Source organism: Chenopodium quinoa, unplaced genomic scaffold (genome assembly GCF_001683475.1).
Source record: "Chenopodium quinoa cultivar QQ74 unplaced genomic scaffold, ASM168347v1, whole genome shotgun sequence".
Lineage (NCBI taxonomy): Eukaryota > Viridiplantae > Streptophyta > Magnoliopsida > Caryophyllales > Amaranthaceae > Chenopodium > Chenopodium quinoa.
Genome location: NW_018743262.1, coordinates 2,645,054 through 2,672,392, shown reverse-complemented (window position 1 = coordinate 2,672,392; position 27,339 = coordinate 2,645,054).

The window sequence follows — 27,339 nt, the reverse complement described above, 5'->3', positions numbered from 1 at the left end:
AATAGTAATGTAGTTGGATAGGGCTTGACAAGAGCTTTCCAACGATATATTATAAGCCCAATTCTGATGAATATTGAGGAAGTTATGGCCAATTTACTAAACTGGGCCCGTTTTGAGCCTTATATGCGGCCCAATGATCTAGGGGAGGGCCTAATGTAGATTTATCATTTTTAATGCAATTATGAATGGTTTTAGTCTTCTAGATTCTTCTAGAAGGTTCTTTTCATTCCTTATTCAATTAACATTGATAAATTGACTTTTGTTGACTTTTCAGAGTTTTAATTAAAATCAAAGAGCATTTTTGAGGAAAATAAGATTTTATCCTCTTGTACGGAAATTTTTATCTGATTTTAGGAAAACGCGTGAATTTCCAGGTCAGCGCAAATGCTACGCTTAGCGCCTGGCGCTAGCCTTGGCGCCTGGCGCTAGCCTTGGCGCCTGGCGCCAGGGTCAGCGTTTGGCGCCAATAGCCAGCGTTGGTGCCAACCTTTTTTCATGTGCGCCAGATTTTGTTTTGATAATTTTATCTTTTTGACTGATTTTCTTTATAAATAACGTCGTAAAAACTCAATTTTCATTCACCTTAAACCAGTTTTCTCTCTTTAATTCACCAACTCTCATCAAGATTCTCTTGATTACTTTCTCTCTCTCTTTTTCAAAACTAGCTTCTCTCATACAAAATTCCGCATTCATTAGATCTAGAAACACCTAGCCATATTCAAAGTTGCCTTCGCCCTAGACGTGAAAGGTTTAATTTATGAGGGTTTGGTCCCAAAATCTCTATTTCCATTATTTAATTTAATTGTTATTTATTATTTTCCTTGAAGTTACTAACGTGTGTATTTTATTATTAGAAAGAGGTACGAGGCATCAAAGTAAGTACTTTAATGGTTTTTATTGATATTATGATATAGAAACCATGTCTAGGTTGTTATTATGATTCCTAGTATCATGTTTAGGGAAAAGGTTATAATATCAAATATGCTTATCATGATTCCTGCGATGCTTCCTATTTTCCTTTCTAATATTCATGTTAGTATCATGTTAGGGTTAAAGGTTCGATTTTTATTTCTTAGTGACATGCTAGGGTTTGTTATTAATCTTGTTAGTATCATGCCTAGAATCTTGCTATGCTTTAACATGATTATTATTATTATTAATATGATTGTTATTACTGATGATTATACTTTACGATTTGTGATTATAATTGTTATAATTATTATTATTGATTATTCTTAATTATGATTGTTATGATTATAATTTTTTTATGATTATTCATTATGTTGCTTGATTATATATTGTTATTGCTTGATCGCGCCTTTTATGCATGTTTGAAGGGAATTTGTACTTGTAATCACGCTTAATAAGATAATTAATAATCTTATTTAGGTTTAATATGGTTATAATTCAAGTGATCGCCAATAATAGATTTATTTGTGCATTAAATTCAATCAACATAGATTAAACAGGTTTAGGGTAATCCTATTGGTTGCATGTTACTCAAAAAGCACACATGAATACGATCAAAATAAAGTAGAGGCCTATTATTAGGGCAGGTTCAATCTCTTTTAGGTTGGATTTGTACCTTCATCCCCGAACCCTTATTTGGTTCAAGACCTTATGAAGTTTACGATCTCTTGGATCGTGAAGGGGTGTAACCTTCACCCTGTGAATGGTTTACAAGTTCCTAAAACTTGTTGGCGACTCTTTTGCTCTATCTTCTTTCCCTTTGGATGCCACCGTACTTTAGTGTATGATCACAGTGGGGTTCAAGTTAGGGGTTAACGCTTGAAATTATTCCCTACAGGTTTCCTTAAGGGTTGTAAAGTGGTTAGGCTAAAGGTTTGAAGAAGAAGAGGATATAGGCTCAAGACCCTCGATAAGCCCCCAAGGTGTGCAACCTTGCTTTTGAATATTTGTATTTTTATGCTTAAGGCGTTTAACTCATTTTTTAGCTCTCTCTTTTGCTTTAGCATTTATTTTATTTTTATAAGTGTGGGCAATCCCGATCATGCAGTCTATCACTCACTTGGCATTCATGTTTCTCAGGCACGATACCGAGCACTCGATAAGAGACGCAATCTGAGACATGTTCATATCAAAGACGTGTTCATGTCAAAGACATTGGAACACTTGTCCTTTTGTACACTTTTATTGTTTTTGCTATTTTTTTCTATTTAAATCTTTTGATACACTCAAGGTTTTGAAATTGCATAAGTTACACACCATCCCATCCCAAGGTTAGGTAGATGTAGGTTGAAGAAAGAAAGGTCTATCGTTAGACGAGGCTCAAAGTGGTTTATCAAGAAAAGATTGTATATTTGAAGGGTGAAAGGTAATATAATGTGGCTACAAGGGGTGCCTCAAATCATTGGTATACCTTGTTCTTAGTTCGACATGATTTATTATTATTTATTTATTTTTATTTTTTTTCGCAATGCAATGATCATATGTAAGGAAATAAATGCTCATTTTTTTAAAAAAGTGAAGGGTAAAAATTAAACTCTAAGAAATAAATTCAAGGTGGATGAAGGGTGCCTATGCTAGACTTATTGTGGAAAGGGTTTGAAAAAAAGAAGAAGAAAGAATGAAATCTTGGTGAGAAGCTTGCCTTGTGCATTTGTTTCATCATTACCCTCATTTTTTTTTTGTAAATCACATGACTCAAACTCGATTCAACATGCATGGATGGAAGAAGGTAGGAAGAATGAAGGTTATGATATGGAGAAAACATGTAGAGAATGGAAAGATGATGTAGATGGAGAGATATGAAAAAAATTTGGAATAGAATGTACCCCCAACTCAAATGACAGAAAAAACCGACTCATGCATGAACCTAAGTCATGGTCATGGTGACATATACACAAAGTGTGTGCTACGACTAGTGAGTGTAGGTGACATGTTAAGACTTGTGTCATGACCATGTGGCTAGAGTATGTGACTAGACTCAAGCAAAGACTAAGTTAAGACTTCATGTATATGCATTAAACTGAACAGGCTGTGGTATTTTAGTCATAACTTTTGACCTGTGACTCTGATTGGGATGAAACTAACGCCATATTAAAGATAAAATCGGGGCTACAGATCTATAGGTTATAAGACTCGTAGTTCTTCCTAGAACTCCAGCTATGACCAAAACAAGTTGACGTTTGTGCAATATACGGGAATAAAAATTCGGGTTGATTTAAAGAACCTATGACTCGATATTAGACATATTTATTAGCTCAAATTAATTAATCAATTAATTAAGCAAAGTCTTTTAGTCTTTGGTTAGTTTATTTAAGCATATTTATAAACACAAGTCAAACCAAACGGTTAGTTTAGTCACATAATAAGTATGCATAAGTAAAAGATGCACAAGTAGTCAAGTAGTCACAACATGATGCAATGAGTTTGCAACCTAACCATGGCTCTAGTTCTTTAAGGTTCAAGATATGGGTTAGTCAAAGAGGGTCCATGGTTTTGAGTCTGGATGCGCCGCGCGGAAGCCTTACCTTTGGAAGGGTTGGCGCGTGTGGATGGGACTCCGCGAGTTAAACTCGCTTCCATGGTTTGGTGAATTCAACATTGTCGGATGTACCCTTTGTTGCTCAGAGCGTTCAATTAGGTAGATGGAGCATGAATTCACAGAGGGTTATGTCAATATTTAGAACACATATGGGTTTCAGAAAAGTGAGAAAATCTCAATCAGGAAGTAGAATCGAGCCAACAGTGCTATAACTGGTTGAAACAAGAACGCATATATCTGGCTTAGTATTGAAAGAACGTAGCGCCAGCCAAGAGGGACTGTCGCCTGGCGACAAAATTGTAGCTCGGCGACAGAGCCATATCTTCGGCGACAGGCTCTGTTTTCTAGACGCTAGTTCCTACATGCCTCAGCAGTTGTTTATGTTCTTAAAATTTTCCAGTTTTTTGCAGCATTATTTTGATTCTAGTTGTTAAAGATATTCCTTAAACTTCCTATGTGTAAAAATCCTATGTTTTTGACTCATTACGGTTGGTCTTTCCAATGAGAACTTTTTTTTATGCATATGATAATAATGTTAATAAAAATTACGCACATGAAATACTTAGAACTTTTCGAGTATCATCCAAACATTCAAAATCATTGTCGAAATAAATTTCAGGAATCAAAATAGAAATCCTCCCCTGTGCAGTCGCCAAAAACTGTAACGAATATTTCAAGCATTACATTAAACTTGAACCCCATTGTGATCATACACTTAAGCATGGTGGCGTCCAAAGGGAAGGAAGCTAGAGCAAAAGAGTCGCCAACAAGTTTTAGGAACTTGTAAACCGTTCACAGGGTGAAGGTTACACTCCTTAACGATCCAAGAGATCGTCAACTCCATAAGGTCTTGAACCAAATAGGGTTCAGGGATGAAGGTACAAATCCAACCTAAAAGAGATTGAACCTGGCCTAATAATAGGCCTCTAATTTATTCTTCTCGTATTTATGTGCGCTTTCTGACTAACATGCAATCAATAGGTTTACCCTAAACCTGTTTATCTATGTTGGTTGAATATTAATGCACAAACAAAACTATTATTGGCGACCACTTGAATTATAATCATATTAACCCTAAATTAGATTATTAATTATTTTATCAAACGTGATTACAGGTAAAAATTCCCTTTAAACATGCATAAAAGGCGTGATCAAGCAATAACAGTATATATAATCAAGCAACAATAATATTAATAATAACAATAATTATAATCATAACAATTATAATAATAATCATAATAATAATCATAATTAAGATAATTATAATCATCATAATCATAATAATCATAAATCATAATCATGTTAAAGCATAATATTAATAGCAAGATCCTAGGCATGATACTAACAAGATTAATAACAAACCCTAGCATGTCACTAAACATTAAAATTCAAAGCTTTAGCCCTATCATGATACTAACATGATATTAGAAAAGAAAATAAAAGGCATCATAGAAATCATAATTGATATAAGCAAATCACCCTAAACATGATACTAGGAAGCAATAAAACATCCTAACATGATACTAGGAATCAAAATAACAATCTAAGCATGATTTCTATATCAAAATATCAATAAAGCAATTAACGCACTTACTTGGATGCCTCATATCTCTTTCTAATACCAAAATACACACGTTAGTAATTTCAAGGAAAATAATAAAACAAAGAATTAAATTAAATAATTGAAATAAGGAATTTAAGAAATTTTAGACTAGATTTGGGACCAAACCCTTAGAAATATCAAACCTTTCACGTCTAGGGCGAAGGCAACTTCGAATTATGCTAGGTGTGTCTAGATCTTATAAATGCGGAATTTTGTATTTGAGAAAAGGCTAGTTTAGAAAAAAGAGAGAGAATATCAAGAATTTCTTGATGAGAGTTGGTGATTCCAAAACTGAGGTTTTATGAGGCTATTTATAAAGAAAATCAGCCGGATATGATAAAAAAAGAATTAGAGTTTTTAAAAGAATAAAACACGACGCTGTCGCCACATACACCTATGTCGCCAAACGACAGAGCCTGTTGCCAAGCAACAGATGTGTCGCCGCGGCGACAGGCCTATCGCCAAGCGAAAGACGTGTCGCCGCGGCAACAGGCCTGTCGCCAGGCGACAGCCTGTGGTGCGGCGTTGCAGATAGTTTTTGCGGATTTTGTTTTTATCATATCTTTTGACCCAGAAGTCCAAAAAGGCATATAATATGTTGTTGGAAATCTCTTGAAGTCTACTTTCCAACCCAATTAGAAACAAATTAAATTTTTTTGTAGACAAAAAGATATGGCCGAAATAGTGGAAGGGTGTCAGTTTTGGATTAAGTTTCATATTCCATTCATATCTTTTTCGTTATAGCTCGGATTTAATATTATAATATATCATTGGAAAGATAATTTCAAGATCTATCCAACCATATAAGATTTGGATAAATATTATGAGGCACAAAAATAATATCTGACTGTCTTTGAACATCTTTAAATTCGAATAGAATTAGGATTAAAAACAGGAAAGTTTTTATAAAAGGAAAGTTTTTATTTAACTCAAATTCTTTAATCTTATCTTTTCAAAAATGATAATTAAGATATTTTAGAAACTCATAGAAGCTTCTAATTAATCTTAATTAGTTTAGGAATAGGATTAGACCTTGGGACCCTCCACATGATCATTGGGCCGTAGGTAAAAATCGGTTTGGGCCCAGTTTAGTAGTTTGGCCATAACTTCCTCATTATTCATTGGAATTGGGCTTATAATATATCGTTAAAAAAGTCTTTTCAAACCCCGTCCAACTACACCATTATTGGACCCATATAATGGAACAAACTAAATTGCAATGCACGTTTTTCATAAATAGAGTAAGAAAAGAAATATTTTCAAAAAATAAAGAAGAGATATTTTAATAAAAACATCCTCATCACTAGACTTTCACACTTTTGCTTTGTTTGATAATCAAATGAAGTGAAAGGTATTCATCACTGGGTTTGGTTTTGGGGAGACACATTTGGGTGTCCACACTTAGATATCCGGTATCAGGAAGGAAAGGCTAACGTGGTGGCCGATGCTTTAAGTAGGAAGTCGAGTTATGGAGTCAATGCAATGATTCTTCTAGATCAATTGTGTGTGGAGTTTCAAAAGATGAATTTGGAGGTAATGGAGCTAGGAGAAGTAGATAAATTGTTGTGTTCCTTAACTGTTAAACCATCAATTTATGATGAGATTCAAGACAACCAACCAGAGGATGAGAAGTTGAAAAGGATTCGAGAAAAGATTGAGGAAGGGCAAATAATTGATTTTTCAATAGCTGACGATGGGAGTATGAGATTTAAAGGAAGATGGTGTGTACCACATATTCCAAGTGATTTGAAGCAAAGGTTAATGGAAGAGGCACATAATTCTCCTTATTCGATGTATCCCAGAGGGGATAAATTGTATAAGGACATGAAAAATCATTTTGGTGGCCGAATATGAAGAGACAAGTGGCAGAATTTGTGGCTAGATGTTTGACTTGTCAAAAGGTCATATTTGAGCATAAGAGACTGCAAGGGACGGTCCAATCCTTAGAAGTGCCTAGCTGGAAGTGGGATTTGATCTCTATGGATTTTGTTGGAGCTTTACTTAAGACAAGAGAAGGAAACGATACGATTTGGGCTATCGTAGATCGATTTACTAAGTCTGCAACATTCATTCCAATGAAGAGTACATGGATGATGGATCAATTGAGGAGAGCGTATGTGAAGTTTGTGGTTCGGTACCACGGGGTGCCAAAGGACATTACTTCAGACATTGATTTGAGGTTTCTATCTAACTTTTGGCAAGGCTTGCAAAAGGCGATGGGGACTAATTTGTTGATGAGCAACACATTTCACCCTACAATTGATGGTCACACTGAGAGGACGATACAAACCTTGGAGGACATGTTGAGATCATGTGTAATGGAGTACCAAGGCTCTTGGGAAGATCATTTGGACTTAATAGAGTTATCTTATAACAAAAATTATCATGCGAGTATTGGGATGGCACCATTTGAAGCATTGTATGGGCAAAAATGTAAGAGCCCCATATGTTGGAATGATATATGTGAAACTGTTGTGCTTGGGCCAGAATTAATCGAGGAAACGGTAAAACAAGTAAAAATGATACGAGGGAAAATCAAGGTTGCTTAAGATCGCTAGATGAGTTATGCAGACTAACGAGCGCTAAATCGGTCGCACAATTTAGGCTCATTCAAACACATTTATAAAAAACACCTCACTCAAACAAGTACAATGGCAAGCAAAGGTTCGGTCCACGGAGAACGGGAATCAAATGCTAAATAATCTTAATGCTCAAGCTAAATCGAAATCAAGGTATAAGTGGTGATTAACTAACAAACTACAACTAAAGGTTGAATTCAAGGGATTAAAACACTAGGGGAATGGGATTCACTCAACCAATAGCAATTAGGCAAATAGGGAGGAATGAGGGTAATGGAATAGCAAAGACCACATGTAAGATCAACATCAAACGATATGAAAACAACTCAGATTACTAAGCTTAGATCCCTCATTAACTTAGCAACAAAAGATACATAATCATATTGCAATAGGTAATGAAATATTCAACTCACATTTCCATGTCGAACCAAACATTTCATGCCATCAAGTTCAATAATCTAGGTTAATTACTCCTATCATGAAGAACTAACAAGCAATCCCATATAATCAAGTTTAATCGCAATCCATCATCAAAATCACTCCCAAACTCACATAATCACCAATAGGTTGAGTTTCACCCAACCCCTAGCCAAGAGGACTACTCACAATTCATTGTGAGTACATGCAAATTCCAAGCTTGGATTATAAGCGATTCTAAGATTTGGAAAAACAAGTGATTATCTATGGACAAAGCTAACATGCAACAACAATATATCAAGATTGAGAGAAAATCAAGTGGCTTACAAAACAAAAAAAATAAAATCAGAAAATAATGAAGGACAAATGAAAGAAGTTACTATTGAAGCTTCAAAAATGTTGGATAATTGCTGAAATTCTTGAGATAAATCTTGAAATTTGCTTCTACAATGATTAGATTTGAGAGTTTCTAAAACTAAATCAACTAATTTAATGAAGTTGCTAACTAAGAGAGAGTATCTTTTTTGCTGAAAACTATTCTACTGTTTTTCTTCTCCCTCCCCGAAAAACGATCTCAAAAGGACCTTAAATAGTCCGTACAAAATTGGCTGAGATCGGGAAAAGGTCCGACCAAACTCTGGGTAGGTTCGGTCGGACTTAGGGTAGGTTCGGTCGAACTCTGTGTAGGTTCGGTCGAACCTCCCTGATCCTTGTTTGGTCGAACTTTTGAGGTTTGACCTCTCCTGCAAAATTGCTGAAAACTGGTTTGACACTGCCTTCACTGCACCCAAGAGGTTCGGTCAGACTTTTCAAAAGTTTGACCACACTTAGGTTCGACCGGACCTTTCAGAGGTTCGGCCACACCTCCTCTTGCACTTCCTTTTCTTGCTTCCTCTCCTTCCCTTTTGCTCCTCTTGCCTTTGTCCATGGCTTACATACTTGGCCAAGGGGCCTCCCACCGTGCATAGGACCGTCATGGAACCTGCAGAAGATACCAAAGTTCACGAGAGCATGGGGATGATAAAATAATGCATAAAGATTATCAAAATAAGCGCAAATAAGCATTACTTTTCATCAATACATAAAGAAGCCATAAGAGGATAAATGAGGTGGAAAAAACTAAGAAAAATAAGAGGAAAAAGACCTAAATGCTACCCCTAAGACCGTCATCAAACTCCCCCACGCTAAGCCTTTGCTCGCCCTCGAGCAAAGCAAAGGAAAATGAACAAGGGAGAAAGAATTAGTTATTCAAACATGCAAGGAACAAAAGAAAAACCGAAATTGCTTTTAGCAAAAGAAACAAGCCATTTAAACCCCAAGGTCGCCGCTGAGGACGAGTTGTGATCTCGTGAGGGTTTCCAAAGAGCATACCCCAAAACTCTTACAAAATTGTGTTCAAGACAAACCAAAAACAAGGGAAAGAGAAACAACAAATCCAACACAAATCATAGCCAAGTCGAGCTTTTGGAGATAACAAACATGAATGAGAGTCAAACTTTCTGAGTAGTAGAAGTGAGCATGCAAGGGGATGCCGAAAGTTGATTGAAGGATAAGTCATGCTAAGCATAGAGAACTCAAACATGCACCACTCCCCCCGCATTCCATACAATCTTACCGCGTTCCCTCATCTAGATTCAAATCCGCCCTTGGAGATAGCATCAAGTGACTCCTCGAAGGAGCCGGAACAAAGATAAAACACTGCAAAATAGAGGAACCCGACATCTCACCAAGTCATGCCTTCTCCATATGATTGAGTTCCAGCTCCCTCCACCGACTAGTGACTCAACCAACCTAGGTCAACAGGGCATTGAAAGGGTTGTAACGTTGACTAGGGGGTAAGGGTGTGGAGGAATTTGGAAATTGGTGCTTAGCCTAACCATGAAGCAAAGGGTGATCAAGCCTCTTTTTCAAAATCAATCATCAACCAATTTTCAAACTACGTTGCCACAATCTTGAACTATAATGCCAAACACTTTTGAGCTTTCGCTTTCCTCTTACATCTTCATTCATCAACTCTTCGTTTGTCACATTCTCTCTGTTTTTTTTATTTTTTTATTTTTTTTTATTTTTTTTTCTTTTTTTATTTTTTTTTTATTTTTTTATATTTTTTTTTTAGCTTCAAAGGCTTTTTCTAGGATTTAAATTTGCTTTTCTTGAACACATATTCACAAAAACACTGCTTCACTTTCCAAGTAGAATCATTCCCTTCCAAATTTCAAATCAAAACTACAATAAGCCCTCATGGCTTGAGCTTCACGATTCTAAGGGTGAAAGTAAAACAAAAGGGCCATGGGCTTGCAATGTGCTATAATCAAGGAGGGGAAGACTCAACATGGTAAGGGCAAATGCAACCCAAAAATAAACCCAAAAATACAAAAGATAAAAAAAAAACTAATACTAGAAAACAAAAATAGTCACCGAATGAAGAATGCCTTTGTCATTCGTAGGTTAGTTCGGTCTCGATCTCGGGAGCCAGACGCCAAGTTCTAGATCTAAGCATGCCTTGGTGAGGATCTTACGCCGCTCATACAAGTATTGTTGGAGGCTTGAACAATAAAGCTCACATCGGGTTACAAAAACCATCTCTAGGGCTTCAAATCCCCTAATGAGAGCAACACCTTCTTACCACAAACAAGTGAATTTGGGTTCGATGGGCCTAACGAGTTCTAGAACAACTACCTTAGCATGAACATGTCCCAGAGTCAACCAATGGCAATCCTGAAGCATGCAAACTTATAACACTCAAGAAGCAAAGCATTCAAACACACGAGTCAACATTATTATGCTCGAAATGAAAATGAAACAACTAAGCTTTTCGGGTTTGCCATGAATAAAAAGGAAAATCTTTTTCATTTTTTCACATTTTTCGAAATTTTTTTTATTTTTATTTTTAATGCAAGGAGTACAAGAGAGATAAGAGGCTAGTAAACATATAATTCTCAATCGACAAATAAAGATCGTTCGGCATCAATACCAACGATCACCAGATTCCGTGGAATCAAATGCAAACAACCTCGAACAATAAACTCCATTCTAGTCTAAACTAACTATGCACACAAAGAAAAATAAAGGAAAGTAGAGAAAGATCTCACCAAATGCTGCTTGAAATAGAACACAAGGCAAAATTGCGATCTCACCAAGGTTTCCGGAGCTTGAGTTGCTCCTTATTCCATCATTTTGTGCTTCCGTTTTCAAGCTACAAGGAAAGTGAGCCAAAAGAAAAGAAACACTACAACTATACAAAGAAAAGTTAGTGAACAAAAGGAAAAGACTAGAATTATAAACAAAAGAAAATTATTGACAAAAAGCTATCTACAAAATTTGGATTAAGGGATTTGGATTTTTGGGATTTGGAGTATGGGATCAAGAGAGAAGAGGGAAAAACAACTTCAAAAATATATATATATATATATATTTTTTTGAAATGAAGCTTCATAACATCATCATCATAAGAATGTTACCAACCAAAAATCATCTCTAACTACAATAAATTCATTATCCCTGATGGTTCTCCATATGCACAAGCTACCATCCTACCACACTACCCTCCTATGTACACTTCAACCAAAAGGAACATCCTCCCCCACGCTAGTCTTTTGCACGTCTCGAGCAAAAGGAATAGGCATGAAAGTCCGGGGGGAAAAGGGAAGGAGAGAACCCTCATTGGGGGTTTCTATCCTCCCATTCCTTAGGAGGGTTCATGAAATCAAACCCCGGGCGATCCATGAATGGATGGAAAGGTTGGTTAAAGTGCTCATAGGGCCACCCTTGTGTACCCCAACCACCATCAAAAGGATTCGGGGTTGATGGACTTGCCGGATCATAGGCGTATTCACACCCACCCGGTCGATAAGGGTTGTATGGTGGGGTACCAACACGTTGGGATGGGTCGATAGGACCTTCCCAATAAGCATAGGTGTTGGGGGAGGGGTTGTTAGGATCATAGGGGTCCCAATGTGGAACTGGACCCTCTTGAGGCGGGTGGTAGGGATAGTTAACATAGGGCGTTTGAACGCCCGCTTGCACAAGACTATCATAGTTCATCCTTGCGTAGTACCCCCATTGTTCAATAGAAGCCTGATTATCATAACGAATACCATCGAGGGTACTACGCAGGGCACTCATATCAAAAGGAGAAGAGGAAAAAGAAGAAGATGTCTCACTTCCCCCACTAGGGGGGGGGGAAAGGGATGCTCCACTTGGTAGACCGGTTGAGGGTGAGGGATTGCACTGCGGACTTGATTTTTCCTTAATTCATCGGGGATGAATTTTCGCGCAATCTTCCACCTTAGCGGGTTGGAAGGGTCTACCGAAGTGTGAGGAGGATTCGGGAGGACACACCATTCTTCTCCATTATCAACCAAGAGGATAAATTTGCGATTCTGGGTGGTGTAGTTGATGAAGCGTTGGTTGCGGAGAGCAACAATAGAAAGAGCATAAGGAGGGAAGCCGACGACCTCTTCTTCTTTGTTTTGGAGCACATGGGGGAGCAAATCAATTTGGTCCTTGTAAGCTCCACCATTCAAAGAAAGGGCAATGAGGGTGATCATGCCCCCCATGTGTATCTCATCACCAAGCCGCCCATCTCGAGTGTAGACAATAGTTTTGGAACCAATGAGGTAGTTCTAAAACTTCTCAAAAGCATGAACCACGGCAAGAAACTCTTTCTCCGTTGTGGTGTAGTTCCGTTGAGCTTCATTCAAGGTCTTAGACATGTAGTAAATTACGTGAAGCCTCTTCTCTACCCTTTGCCCCAATACTCCTCCAATCGCAACATCACTTGCATCGCACATAAGTTCAAATGGCAAATCCCATCTTGGCCCTTGCACAATTGGAGTTGAGATTAAAGCCTCCTTTAATTTGTTGAAAGCTTGGAGACACTCTTCATCAAAAATAAAGATGGCATCTTTTTGAAGAAGAGCATTTAGGGGTCTAACAATTTGTGAGAAATCCTTGATGAGTCTCCTATAGAACCCGGCATGCCCCAAAAATGACCTTACTCCTCTCACATTGATTGGTGGCGGAAGCTTTCTATCACTTCAACTTTGGCCTTGTCAACCTCAATCCCTTTGTTTGAAATCTTGTGACCAAGGACAATTCCCTCTTCCACCATAAAGTGGCATTTCTCCCAATTCAAAACCAAATTGACCTTCTCACATCTTGTCAAGCACTTGCCCAAGTTGGACAAACAATCCTCGAACGAAAGGCCCCCTACTGAGAAATCATCCATGAAAACTTCCATTTCGGCTTCAAGCATGTCCCCAAAAATACTCATCATGCATCTTTGGAAGGTTGCCGGTGCGTTGCAAAGCCCGAAGGGCATCCTCCTATATGCAAAAGTTCCATAGGGACAAGTAAAAGTTGTTTTCTCTTGGTCATCCGGGTTTATAGGGATTTGAAAGAAACCCGAATAACCATCAAGAAAGCAATAATACTTGTGCTTGGTTAGTCTTTCAAGCATTTGGTCGATAAAAGGGAGAGGAAAATGATCCTTGTTGGTGGATGCATTTAGACGTCTATAGTCTATGCACATCCTCCAACCAGTCACCGTTCTAGTTGAAATGAGATTACCATTCTCATTTTCAACTATGGTCATTCCTCCCTTTTTAGGGACCACATGAACGGGGGAAACCCATCTAGAACTCAAAATGGGGAAGATGATGCCGGCATCAAGGAGTTTGGTGATTTCTTTCTTCACCACCTCCCCCATTTGAGGATTGAGTTTCCTTTGCCTCTCAATGGAAGGCTTAACACCCTCCTCAAGTGTTATGTGGTGCATACATAAAGCGGGGCTAATACCTTTGAGGTTATCTATGGTATAGCCTAAAGCACCTTGGTGATCTCTCAAAACACCACATAACATTTGAGTTTGGCACTCGTTCAAAGAAGAATTCACAATAACCGGAAAAGTTGAATTGGGGCCCAAAAACTCATACCTTAGGTGTGATGGTAGAGGTTTCAACTCTACCATTGGAACACCCTTACCTTCTCTTGAGGTAGCTACTTCTAATGCATCAAGCGTTGTGATTCCCATGCACACTTGCTCATTGCTTGATTCTGTACTTCCTTCAAGCATTTCTTCATACAATGCCATCTCTTTGCTTTGGTCACCTATCTTTTCCTTGTTCAAAAGGACATTCTCAAGGGCATAGTTAGTAGTGAGAAAGTGCTCATGCATAGAAGTTACAATAGAATCAATAGTATCAATCATCATGCAATTATCAAGACTAGAGCTTGGATATTTCATGCTCTCATTCAAATCAAATTTTATCACCTCATCTCCTACTTTTAGTGAAATTTTAGCACTTTGAACATCTATTAAAGCACCCGAAGTAGCAAGAAAAGGTCTTCCTAGAATTATTGGAATGTTAACATCTTCATCCATCTCTAACACAACAAAATCCACCGGAATTACAAACTTTCCCACTCTTAGGGGAACATCCTCTACCTTACCCTTTGGAAATTTAATGGATCGATCGGCCAATTGTAAGGTAATGTTAGTGGGTAGAAGTTCCCCTATCTCAAGTCTTTGATATACCGAATATGGCATAAGGCTAACACTAGCCCCAAGGTCACACAAGGCATTATCAATTTGCATTTTATATATTGCACAAGGGATTGAAAAGTTACCGGGATCTTTTAACTTTGGTGGCATCTTATTCATGATAATAGCACTACAATTCTCGGTGAGATTCACCGTTTCCACCACATCACACTTTCTCCTTCCACTCAAAATATCTTTTAAAAACCTAGCATAGTTAGGCATTTGCTTGATAGCATCGGTAAAAGGGATTGAAAGGTGAATTTGCTTCAGTGTTTCAAGGAATTTTCCGAATTGCACATCTAATTTGTGTCTCACAAATTTATGGGGATATGGAAGTCTTTGCAATTGTTTGGTTTCTTTTTCACTCTCTTTTTCTTTTTCATTCTCTTTTTCTTTTTCATTCTCAAAATCACTCTCAAGGGGAGGCTCACTCATGTTCACTTTCTCATTGTTTTCCTTAGGGACACTCTCTTCCAACACTTTCCCACTCCTAGTTGATATAGCATTCACCGGTTTCTTGGGGTCAAGTCCTTGGGGTGGAAGTTTAGAAGTGCTAGCTCCCTCTTTTAAAGCATTGGCCGATTGAGAAATTTGTGTTTCAAGCATTTTGTTATGGGTCATTACTTCATTAAACTTCTTATCACTAGTGGCCATGAAAGTGTTGAACATTTTGGCTTGGCTTTCCATCATCTCTTCTAGGCTAGACTTTTGTGGAGGTGGTTGAGTGTAACAATTGTCTTGTTGTGCTCTAGGACCTCTCACATTGGAATTAGCATTTTGGTTGTTAAAGCCTCTATTACCGTTATTATTCCAATTGTTCTGGTTATTAGAACTCCCCCCTTGGTGGTATTGGCCTTGATTTCCATAGTTTCCTTGATTGTTATGATTATGGTTACCATAAACACTTTGTTGGTTGTAATTACCTTGGGGATTTTGGTCCCTTTGGTTTCTACCACCCCATTGGTTGTGGTTGTGGTAATCATAATCATTTCCTCTTTGATTGAAATTATTCCCTTGCCCTCTTTAATTGGGTGGTAAGTATCGTTGGTTTTCATTCCAAGGTCTATTATCATAAGACAAGGCATTGACATGTTCATTTTCATACTCATTACCATTATCATTAAGGGGTTGGGATTGGGAATCAAAATTACAAGAAGATGTATCATGGTCATAAGACCCACAATTATCACAAAATAAGCATCCACTGGGCATGTTATTAGATGTAGAAGTAGAAGGGTTAGAACTCATACCTCTCCCCTTAGATTGGGAGGAAAAGTTTTGGCGCGAAGTGGAGGACTCAAGCTTAGCTTTGATCGATGTCATCTCCTTTCCAAGATTTGTAATTTGGGATGTCAAGTTGTTTATAGCATTGAGGTGATCTACCGAATAAGCCGCCCCCCACTCTTGCTTGTGGATTCTCTTTCATTTTCTTGCCAATCCATGTGGTGCCTTACCACATCTTCAATGATCTCAATCACTTGATCTTCGGTTTTATTCATGATTGGCCCACCGGCTCCCGCATCCAAGCTTGTTTTGCCTTGAGAACTCAAGCCTCCATAGAAGATTTGTAAAACTTGGTATGTTGGGATTCCATGGTGAGGGCACTCTCTTTGGTACTCCTTGTACCTCTCCCAAGCTTCATAGATAGTCTCACTACCCCTTTGCCGAAAGCCTTGAATTAGAGCTCTTGCCTCGGCCGTCTTCTTTTGAGAGTAGAATCTCCCTAAGAAAGCCGTGGTGACCTCATCCCAAGTCCTCAAAGAATTGGGTCTCACCTCCTTCTCAAGCCATTCGAGAGCCCTTCCTATTAAGGAGAAAGGAAATATTTCTAGTCTCACAAACTCTTGAGTGACCCCATTCACCTTGATCGTGTTGCAATATTTCTCAAACTCGTTCAAATGTGCAAGAGGGCTCTCGTGTTTTGCTCCACTAAATTGTCTCCTCTCAATCAAATTTATCATTGCGGGCCTAATCTCGAAGTCATTGGCCGGGGTGTTTGGAGGAGCAATCCCACTTGAAGCTCTATAAGCTCCCGAAGTTCCCATCTCCTTCAAAGGTCTTGGAGGTGGTGGTGGTGGGTTGTCACCAATTGGATTTCTTTGTGGTTCCGGGTTGGATTCTCTTCTTGGGGAAGTGGAGGACCGCGAACGAGATCTCCTTCTTCTTCTAAGGGTTTGCTCAATCTCGGGATCGTAAGGCACCAACTCACGATGTTGAGTCCTACGCATACGCACTCAACAAACACAATTAGTAGCAAGGCTACAAGCGTAGCCAAAAAGGAAAACAACTCTTTTTGTGTTTTTTTTTAAAGGTGAATTAGACTCAAGCAATCAAATAGCAATCAACAACACCGCTCCCCGGCAACGGCGCCATTTTGACGAGCGCTAAATCGGTCTCACAATTTAGGCTCATTCAAACACATTTATAACAAACACCTCACTTAAACAAGTACAATGGCAAGCAAAGGTTCGGTCCACGGAGAACGGGAATCAAATGCTAAATAATCTTAATGCTCAAGCTAAATCGAAATCAAGGTATAAGTGGTGATTAACTAACAAACTACAACTAAAGGTTGAATTCAAGGGATTAAAACACTAGGGGAATGGGATTCACTCAACCAATAGCAATTAGGCAAATAGGGAGGAGTGAGGGTAATGGAATAGCAAAGACCACATGTAAGATCAACATCAAACGATATGAAAACAACTCAGATTACTAAGCTTAGATCCCTCATTAACTTAGCAACAAAAGATACATAATCATATTGCAATAGGTAATGAAACATTCAACTCACATTTCCATGTCGAACCAAACATTTCATGCCATCAAGTTCAATAATCTAGGTTAATTACTCCTATCATGAAGAACTAACAAGCAATCCCATATAATCAAGTTTAGTCGCAATCCATCATCAAAATCACTCCCAAACTCACATAATCACCAATAGGTTGAGTTTCACCCAACCCCTAGCCAAGAGGACTACTCACAATTCATTGTGAGTACATGCAAATTCCAAGCTTAGATTATAAGCGATTCTAAGATTTGGAAAAACAAGTGATTATCTATGGACAAAGCTCAACAACAATATATCAAGATTGAGAGAAAATCAAGTGGCTTACAAAACAAAAAAAAATAAAATCAGAAAATAATGAAGGACAAATGAAAGAAGTTACTATTGAAGCTTCAAAAATGTTGGATAATTGCTGAAATTCTTGAGATAAATCTTGAAATTTGCTTCTACAATGATTAGATTTGAGAGTTTCTAAAACTAAATCAACTAATTTAATGAAGTTGCTAACTAAGAGAGAGTATCTTTTTTGCTGAAAACTATTCTACTGTTTTTCTTCTCCCTCCCCGAAAAACGATCTCAAAAGGACCTTAAATAGTCCGTACAAAATTGGCTGAGATTGGGAAAAGGTCCGACCGAACTCTGGGTAGGTTCGGTCGGACTTAGGGTAGGTTCGGTCGAACTCTGTGTAGGTTCGGTCGAACCTCCCTGATCCTTGTTTGGTCGAACTTTTGAGGTTTGACCTCTCCTGCAAAATTGCTGAAAACTGGTTTGACACTGCCTTCACTGCACCCAAGAGGTTCGGTCAGACTTTTCAAAAGTTTGACCACACTTAGGTTCGACCGGACCTTTCAGAGGTTCGGCCACACCTCCTCTTGCACTTCCTTTTCTTGCTTCCTCTCCTTCCCTTTTGCTCCTCTTGCCTTTGTCCATGGCTTATATACTTGGCCAAGGGGCCTCCCACCGTGCATAGGACCGTCATGGAACCTGCAGAAGATACCAAAGTTCACGAGAGCATGGGGATGATAAAATAATGCATAAAGATTATCAAAATAAGCGCAAATAAGCATTACTTTTCATCAATACATAAAGAAGCCATAAGAGGATAAATGAGGTGGAAAAAACTAAGAAAAATAAGAGGAAAAAGACCTAAATGCTACCCCTAAGAGTGATATATATGTCACTGGAGAGATGAAGAATATGTAGTAGGTGAGAAAATCTTTTTAAAGATATCTCCAATGAAGGGTGTAATGAGGTTCGGGAAAAGAGGGAAATTAATCCTTAAATACATTGACCCATATAAAACCATCCAAAAGATAGGAAGTAGGGTAGCTTACAAGTTTGAATTGCCTAATGAGTTATAAATAGTCCACAATGTATTCCATGTAAGCCAAATTCGAAAGTATATACCGGATACATCACACATCTTACAACCCAAAACCATTGAAATGGATGAAAACTTGAAATACGAGGAAAGGCCTATAAAGATTTTAGATAATAAGGTGAGGAGCACAAGAAACAAAGATGTTAATATAGTCAAGGTATTATGGTCAAACCATAAGACTGAAGAAGCTACTTGGGAAGCGAAAGCCGACATGAGGAAGAGGTACCCTGAGTTGTTCCCCGAGGTTGGTATTTGAGTTACGGGGGCGTAACTCCTTTTAAGGGGGGTAGAATGCGATAGAGTTTCGCGCTTTTTGCCCTTTATATGCAGTTTTAAGTCATTTATTCGCCCATTTCAGGTTGTGCATGAGTCAATTTGAACTAATTTAAATCGTTATACAAATGTTTAGTCAAGAGTTTCGAGGTCGAAACTTCTTTTAAGGGGGGTAGTCTGTAATATCCCTAATTTGTAAACCAATTTAATTATTATTAATTATAATTATTAAGCTTAAGTATGTCTTATTTCGGATCTTATATTCCCTTTTATAAAAATGGACGAATAATTTTCCTATACACTTATAAAATATTTTCTTAAGATATTCAGATTATTAAATTATTATTTTTCCTATAAACATATTACAACTTTCAAGTAGAATTTTAATAAGAAAATTATACATAATTTCTTAAACTCTAATTATAAAGTTATTATTTTTAATATGAGCCTTATTTCATGAACATAGTTTTAGGTAAGTAAGCCATTTATTCCCACCCATATGAGTACTTACAAGCCCAGTTGATATTTACAACCCAACTCATACTTTTAGCAAAAAAATAAAAGGAAAAACAAAATAATTTTAGCCAAAAAAGAAGGGAAAAAAATAAAGTTTTATCCCCAATCACCACAAACTACGTTCATCTTCTCCATTCCTCCATGAAAACTTCATCAAATTAGCTCTTCCAAATAAAATCTCTCCCAACTATAAATTCTGACTACATTCACCCTTACCCTTCACATGTAACTCATCTACTCCATCACCATTATCAAACTTGCTCCCAACCATTAGATTTCACCTCCAAATTAACCAATTGCAATTCAAAGTTTCACCTCCAAAACAACCAATTGCAAATTATACTTTTAATCTTTAATGTTATTTTAATCCCTAGTTTTCCCTATAAATAGAGCAAGGATTTTGAACAATTTCCTTACAAATTCATTTGCAAATTACACCCATAAAATTTCAGCAATTAAAATACCCCAAAACCCATTTTTTCCCCTTTCTCTCTCCTCCGTGCCACCACTGAGTACACCACCACCCCCTGGCCGCGAGCCACCAACTGCACCACCTCCACCACGCCGGGAGGCCACCATTGCTTGCTCCCCAGCCAGCCACACCACCCAACCCAAGTGCAACCTTCGTACTTCTTTCACAAATAAAACCAAAAACAAAGTTAAAAAAAAGGGATTGAGTATATGCCCTTGTTATTTTCTGTATAGGAACAGAATGACCATTAATAGTAAAGATTATTTGATCAATGGTTTGAGTGCATGGAGAGTCTAATCTTTGAAAATTATTTCCTATTATCATATCATGACTAGGTTGGTTAGTTTCCCATAAAATAGGAATAACTTGGACTCTTCCAATTTCTATTGGTAATTCTTCGATTATTTCTGTATATATCATGACACTATTATTAGCAATTCTAACTTGCACAGGATTTTTAGCGTTTTTCCACACGAATTCTGGAAATAATGACCTCTTTCCAAAACATGTAGAACAACTACTATCAATATATGCACATAAATTATATTTATTATAATCCTCAATGCATATATCAATTGGAATATAAATGATATTAGGATTAGTACTAGATATTTCATTGAAAGCTTCCATTTGCATATTAAGTTCATCTTCATATACTGGTTCACTCACAGTTTTGGTTTTATATCCAATTACCTTTCTTTTATCAATAGGATTATTTGGATCTTCAATTAACTCTAAATTAGAATATGACCTCATATCAATGATATGCCTTGCCGGTTGTTTTAAGGCTTTTTTACTTTCATATTTTTCATTTAGTTTCTTTAGTAGAACCAATATTTCTTTTTTTTTTTGTAAATAAGATTTTATTACCAAAGAGAGAAAGTTACAACTTACAAGAGCTAAGTTATAACTACCACCAGAACACCACAAGACCTGTAAAACAGGCCAACCCCCAAAAACCAGTTCTAGATCCAATCCTAGCCACCTTCTAGGAAGGGTTCTAGGAAGGGCCTAGAACAAACTGGACTCAGATTTCCAGCCACCTTCTAGGAAGGGTTCTGGAAACCAGGACCAGACAACAACACAAGGAGCAAACTACAAGGCAACCAACCCAAAAACCATCAAAAAAACAACCAGAAGTAGACAGACCTGCAAACTGTACCAACAAAACAAAAATAGCCTAAACAAAGGTTTTCTATGTAGAACTAATATTTCTTCTTCATCCTCTTCCGGCTTTTTATCACCTTGTTTTTCATTCTTATTATTGTAAAATTTTGTCTACTTAGGCTTGGTGTTCTAAGACTCATATATCTTTGTATTTTAGGTTTTGTAGTCATTCTAATATGAAGTAATCCTAATTCAGTAATTAACATTTTACTCAATCTATTGCTAACTGCAGTGTTCATCAAGAACTCCTCCCAAGTTTTTTCAATTTCATTAGGATTTACTGTTATAGGTGTAATTTTCTTCTTAGGACCTCCTCCTTGCTCATATTTCTAAGCATCGACTATTTGTTTCTTAAAAGATGAGGTTATAGTGCTTACTAACTTATAAACCACCTTCCATCTTAACTGTATGGGTCGTGTTCCTTGATATGTCTATATTATATAGTGTTTTACCCCATCCCTAGGTTGTAATTGGTAGTGTTTTTGGCTCTTTAGAGCCACTTTTATTACTAATTGGTGTTTTCTAGTGTTTTCGTAGTTTTGGTTGAGGTTTGTAGGGAATTGCACATTTGGAGCATTTTCTAGGATTTTATGAAGCAACTAAGAGCATTGGAGGATCACGAGCATTATGCCGAGGCATTTGGACCAATTAGTCAAGCCCCAAAGAGGAAACCCGGATTGGGCCGAAGGATTGGGGCCCAATCAAGAAGTCCAAGTTGCCTAAGTGGCCTTGCCCGGCCAAGGTAGTCTCGCCCAAAGGCGCGCCCTTCCGGGCGGGGCGGAAGAGCATGAGTAGCCCGATCTCGCGCCTGACCGGGCGGGGCGGAAGAGCATGAGTCGCCCGATCTCGCGCCCGACCGGGCGCGAGAGAAGCCCCTAATGAAGAAAAGGCGCGCCCGACTGAGCGCGTGTTCTTGGAAGATAATTAAGCTCGATTTTATTTCGCTTAAATTTAGGATTTTCGAGTTTAATATAAATACGTTTTTGTTAAGTAAGTTTAGTACCTTTTTCTCTTAGCCATTTCTCTCTACTTAGTTTTTAGATTCGTTTTCTCTCATTGTTTCTCTCTCTACAACTCTACAAATTTGTTCTTAATGCAATTTATTATTTCCGTTAATTTTGGTAACGATTTGTTCTCTATTATTTTCATTAATTTAATTTTTTTATTGCATCATGTCTTGTTTAATTGCTTTGATTAGTTTAGATTTAATTATGCGTGATTAGTTTCCTTTCTAGGGTTTATGGGGATCGATAAATAATATGAAGGGATAATTTATTATTGTTGATTGTCAATGCTTGATTAATTTCCTAATGATTGATTTAATGCTATGAAATTAGATTAGGCCTGGTTTAATTGTATGAGTAATGCAATATTGATTCGAGATTCGAGAGATGAGAATTGTTGTTTAAGCTTAGTTTCAATAGGCGGAATAATTTATAAGTGGTTAAGTCGAGATTCGAGAGATGAGATATAATACCGTTAAATTAACACTGTGATGGTAATACGTAGAGAAATCCCATTATGATCTAATTAATTGATGCATTGATGATTGATTTTTTTATTTTAACCTGGAATATTATTTATTGGTGAACCTATGCCCTAGGATTTTATTAATTTATTTCTCCCTATTTTTATCTCCCTTAGTTTAATCTCTTCTATCTATAATTTAATTACTTTATAATTTAGATTATTTTAATTAATTAGGAATAGGAAGAATTGTTTCCATGTGGATCGACTCTTAGGAATTATTTTTTAATATGTGATACGACTTTATCCTGTCAAAATTTGAGCCTTTTCCCTAAATATCGTTGGGAAAACACGTAATTCCCAAAATGCAACCGATCTTTTTTTAACTCCCACCGTACCGTCCACATCAGCTAAGGAAAACAAACCCGTTTTTTTTTCTCGGTCCAGCAACAAACCGCTACTTTAAGTAGCGGTGTTTTGAGGAAAATCGCTACTTCAAGTAGCGGTTTATTCTCTTAACACCGCTACTTGAAGTAGAGGTTATAATTTTGCTGAATTATTTTACAAGGGAAAAGAGGAAAGTGATTTTGTTAAAAAAATACTTAGTAAATACAAACCGCCACTTCAAGTAGCGGTTTCTAATAAGTAAACCGCTACTTGAAGAAGCGGTTTTTAGTAGCACACCACTACTTGAAGTAGCGGTTTTCTAATGAACCCGTTTTAAAAAAAATTCTTAGTGAACCGGTGACGTGGACGGTACGGTGGGAATTAAAAAAAGATTAGTTGTTATTTGGGAATTAGATAATTTCCCAACATTATTTAGGGAAAGGGCTCTCAAAATTTGGTGTCGTTGCCGAGAAAACGGTTTTATCTTTTATTTCTTATTATTTTTGTAGTCAAATTATTTTATCCCGTCTCATAGAACACAAGTTCTTTGAGATAACTTTCTCATATTTGTTTATTCTGTTATGTGTATATGCCCAGGAGTTCTAGATCAGGTTATATTCCCAGGAGTTCTAGATCAGGCTTTATCTTTTATTTCTGATTATTTTTGTAGTCTAATTTTTTGCTCCTGTCTCGTAGAACACAAGTTCTTTGAGATAACTTTCTCATATTTGTTTATTCTGTTATGTCTAATTATGTGTATATGCCGAGGAGTTCTAGACCATGAGTTCTAGATCGGGTTATTTGTTTATTGGATCTTGACATCGAACGATCTTTTCATAGACAGAAGAATTTTTACAAGCAAATACAAGTCACTTATGGAGGTAATCCACCTTTGGAACCCCCATCTGATTCTAGTTATTCGGAAGCCTTTTCAGAACCTAAATAAGAGATGACGGCACCACCACCTCCTCCACTCGTAATCTCAGCGATTATTCGCAGCCGTCTCTGGCAGATTTTCCACACCTTAATCCTACTCCGGCCCTTGATGGAGTGTAATTTGAGATCAAACCCCAATTTATCACGATGATAGAGAGGAAGCAATTCACTGGAGCTAAGGGTGAAGATCCTAATTTTCACATTGCAGATTTTTGCCAATATTGCAATACCATTAGGCAAGCTAGGGTCACCCAAGACCAAATCATGCAGGGAGATTCTTTTTCCCTTTTCTTTATGTGGAAAAGATGAATTATGGTTTAATGGTTTGAATAGAACTACACTTGGTATTATTGGCTATGAAACTCTTGCTTTGAATTTTTATAATAAAAATTACCCTGCAGAGAGAACATCTTTACTAAGGAGTGTTATACAAAACTTTGCCCAAGAGCAAGATGAAACTCTCTATGAGGCTTGGGAAAGGTTTAAGGATATATAGAGAGAATGCCCCCACCATTATCTGGCACAATGGCAGTTGATCCAAGCCTTTTACAATGGACTTGAAAACTCATCTAGATCAATTCTAGAATCTACAGCAAGTGGGAGATTCATGAACCTTTATGTTGAAAATGCAGGTCAAGTTATCGAAGACATGGCAATTCACAATTCCCAATATGGGAATCCAAGAGGGTTTGCTAACAAAGTAAAATATAATGTTTATTCTATATCCTTTTTGCAGGCTCAGTTAACATCTATTTGCCAGAAACTAGATTATCTTACTACTATCCCTAACTCTATAGGTAATGTTTCTGCTGTTGCAATAATGAAGCTTTTTGTGAAAATTGTGGAGTTGTATGACATTAGGATCAAGATTGTAGGAGTTCCATAGAACAAGTTAATACTTTCCAATCCTATAGAAAAAATAACCCATACTCCAACTATTATAATCTTGGCCTGTGGAACCAGCCATATCTTTCCTACCGGAGTAATAATGTACAAAACCCTCCACCTCCACAACAAACACAAAAGCAACCACCAACACAACAAAAATATTACCATCCTCATTCGGGCCAGAAAAACCAATCACAACCCTCCTCATCTTCTGACCCTACTATGTTAGAAGTTAGAGCAATGCTATCAAGCATGAAAAATCACATGGAGAGTAGGGATGCACAAATTTATTTGATTATAGCTCATAATAAAATCATGGACAATCAAATTGCGCAGATTTCATCTTCCCTACAAACCCGTCAGCAAGGAGATCTACCATCTCAACCAATCCATCCTACAGATCATGCTATTGCAATTACTCTAAGGAGTGGTTCACACTATGATGGCCCCCCTATGCCCAAGGATGATGGACCTGTTGCTAATCCAGATTCCCTTGTACCATATGCTAATCTTACTAACCCTATAGGGCTACAATAGGAAACTAACCCTTTTAATGTTTCTTTGTAGGGTAAATCTCAAGACAAGGGTGGAGATGTGCAGAGCCCAGTTATCAAACTTCCATTCCCCAATAGACAATAGAAGAGTAAGTTTGATAAGCAATTCGGTAAATTTTTCAAGGTTGTGAAAAATTTGTAGGTACTTGTTCCTTTCACTGATTTAATCACTCAGGTTCCTGCATATGCTAAATTTATGAAAGATATTTTGACTAGGAAAAGGGCCTTTGATGTGGTAGAAAATGTAGCTTTTACAGAGGAATGTAGTGCTTTATTGCAAAATATATCCCCTCCTAAATTAAAGGATCCTGGTAGTTTTTCTATCCCTTGTCATATTGGTAATGTCTTCATAGATAAAGCATTATGTGATTTGGGTGCTAGTGTCAGTGTTATGCCATCGTATATGTGTGCTAAGCTTTATATGGGTGATTTGAAAGTTACCAACATTAATTTACAGATGGCAGACTGTTCTGTTAAATACCCCTTAGGTATTTTAGAGGATGTTCTTGTCAGAGTTGGTAAATTTTTTATCCCTGTTGATTTTGTTGTGTTAGACATGATTGAGGATACACAAATTCCCATTATATTAGGTAGGCCTTTTCTCCATACTGCAGGAGCCATTATTTATGTTAAAAATGGAAAACTAACCCTTTCTGTAGAAGATAATAATATCACATTTAATTTAGGGAACATTTTAAAAGGACCTATGCTAGAAGAAAACTTTTGTTTAATTGATTTCATTGATATAATGGATGATATTTGTGAAGAAATCTTACCATAGGTTCTTGCAAGGGATCCCTTGGAGGAAGTTCATTGAGAAGATTTATGTGATGCAAGCATTTGAAGTACTGACGTGGATGATATTGAAAAAGATCTTTCAGTAGAAGAGCTTGATCCTAAAGAGACCATGAAGGTAGTAAAATTAGTTTAGGAATCAAAACTTGTAGAGGTCAAGGAACCTGAACTAAAACCTCTCCCTTATCACATGAAATATGTTTTTCTTATTAAGAAGGAACTATACCATGTGATCATTAGTACTGCACTTGATGACCCACAACTTCCAAACTTCTAGAGGTTCTTCGAACCCACAAAAGGGCAATTAGGTACAATATTAATGATCTCAAGGGTATTAGCCCTGATTTTGGTATGCACAGGATACATTTAGAGGACAACTACAAGCCATGTATTCAACCCTAGAGGAGGTTGAATCCTAATATGCAAGAAGTAGTCAAGAAATAGGTGATGAAATTACATGATGCAGGTATTATCTATCCTTTTTTGACTCAAAGTAGGTAGGTTCTGTTCAGGTGGTTCCTAAAAAGGGTGGGATGACTGTGATTATAAAAATGATAAAAAAATTGACTCCCACTAGAACTGTTATAGGGTGGCGTATGTGCATTGATTATCATAGATTAAATATTGCCACTAAAAAGGACCACTTCCCTCTCCCTTTTATTGATCAAATGCTTGAGAGGTTGGCTAATTATACTTTCTTTTGTTATTTGGATGGGTATTTGAGATTTTTCCAAATTCCAATTCACCCTACAGATTAAGAAAAGAGTACATTTACATGTCCTTTCGGTACTTTTGTATATCGTAGAATGTCCTTTGGTTTATGTAATGCCCCTGCTACCTTTCAATGTTGCATGATGAGTATCTTTTCTGATTTCACAGAGTCTATAATGGAAGTATTTATGGATGATTTTAGTGTGTATGGGTCTTCATTTGATGCATGCCTTGTAAATCTTGCTAAAATATTGAAAAGATGTGAAGAATGCAACTTAGTATTAATTGGGAAAAGTGTCACTTTATGGTGACAGAGGGAGTAGTCCTTGGTCATATTGTATCTGATAAGG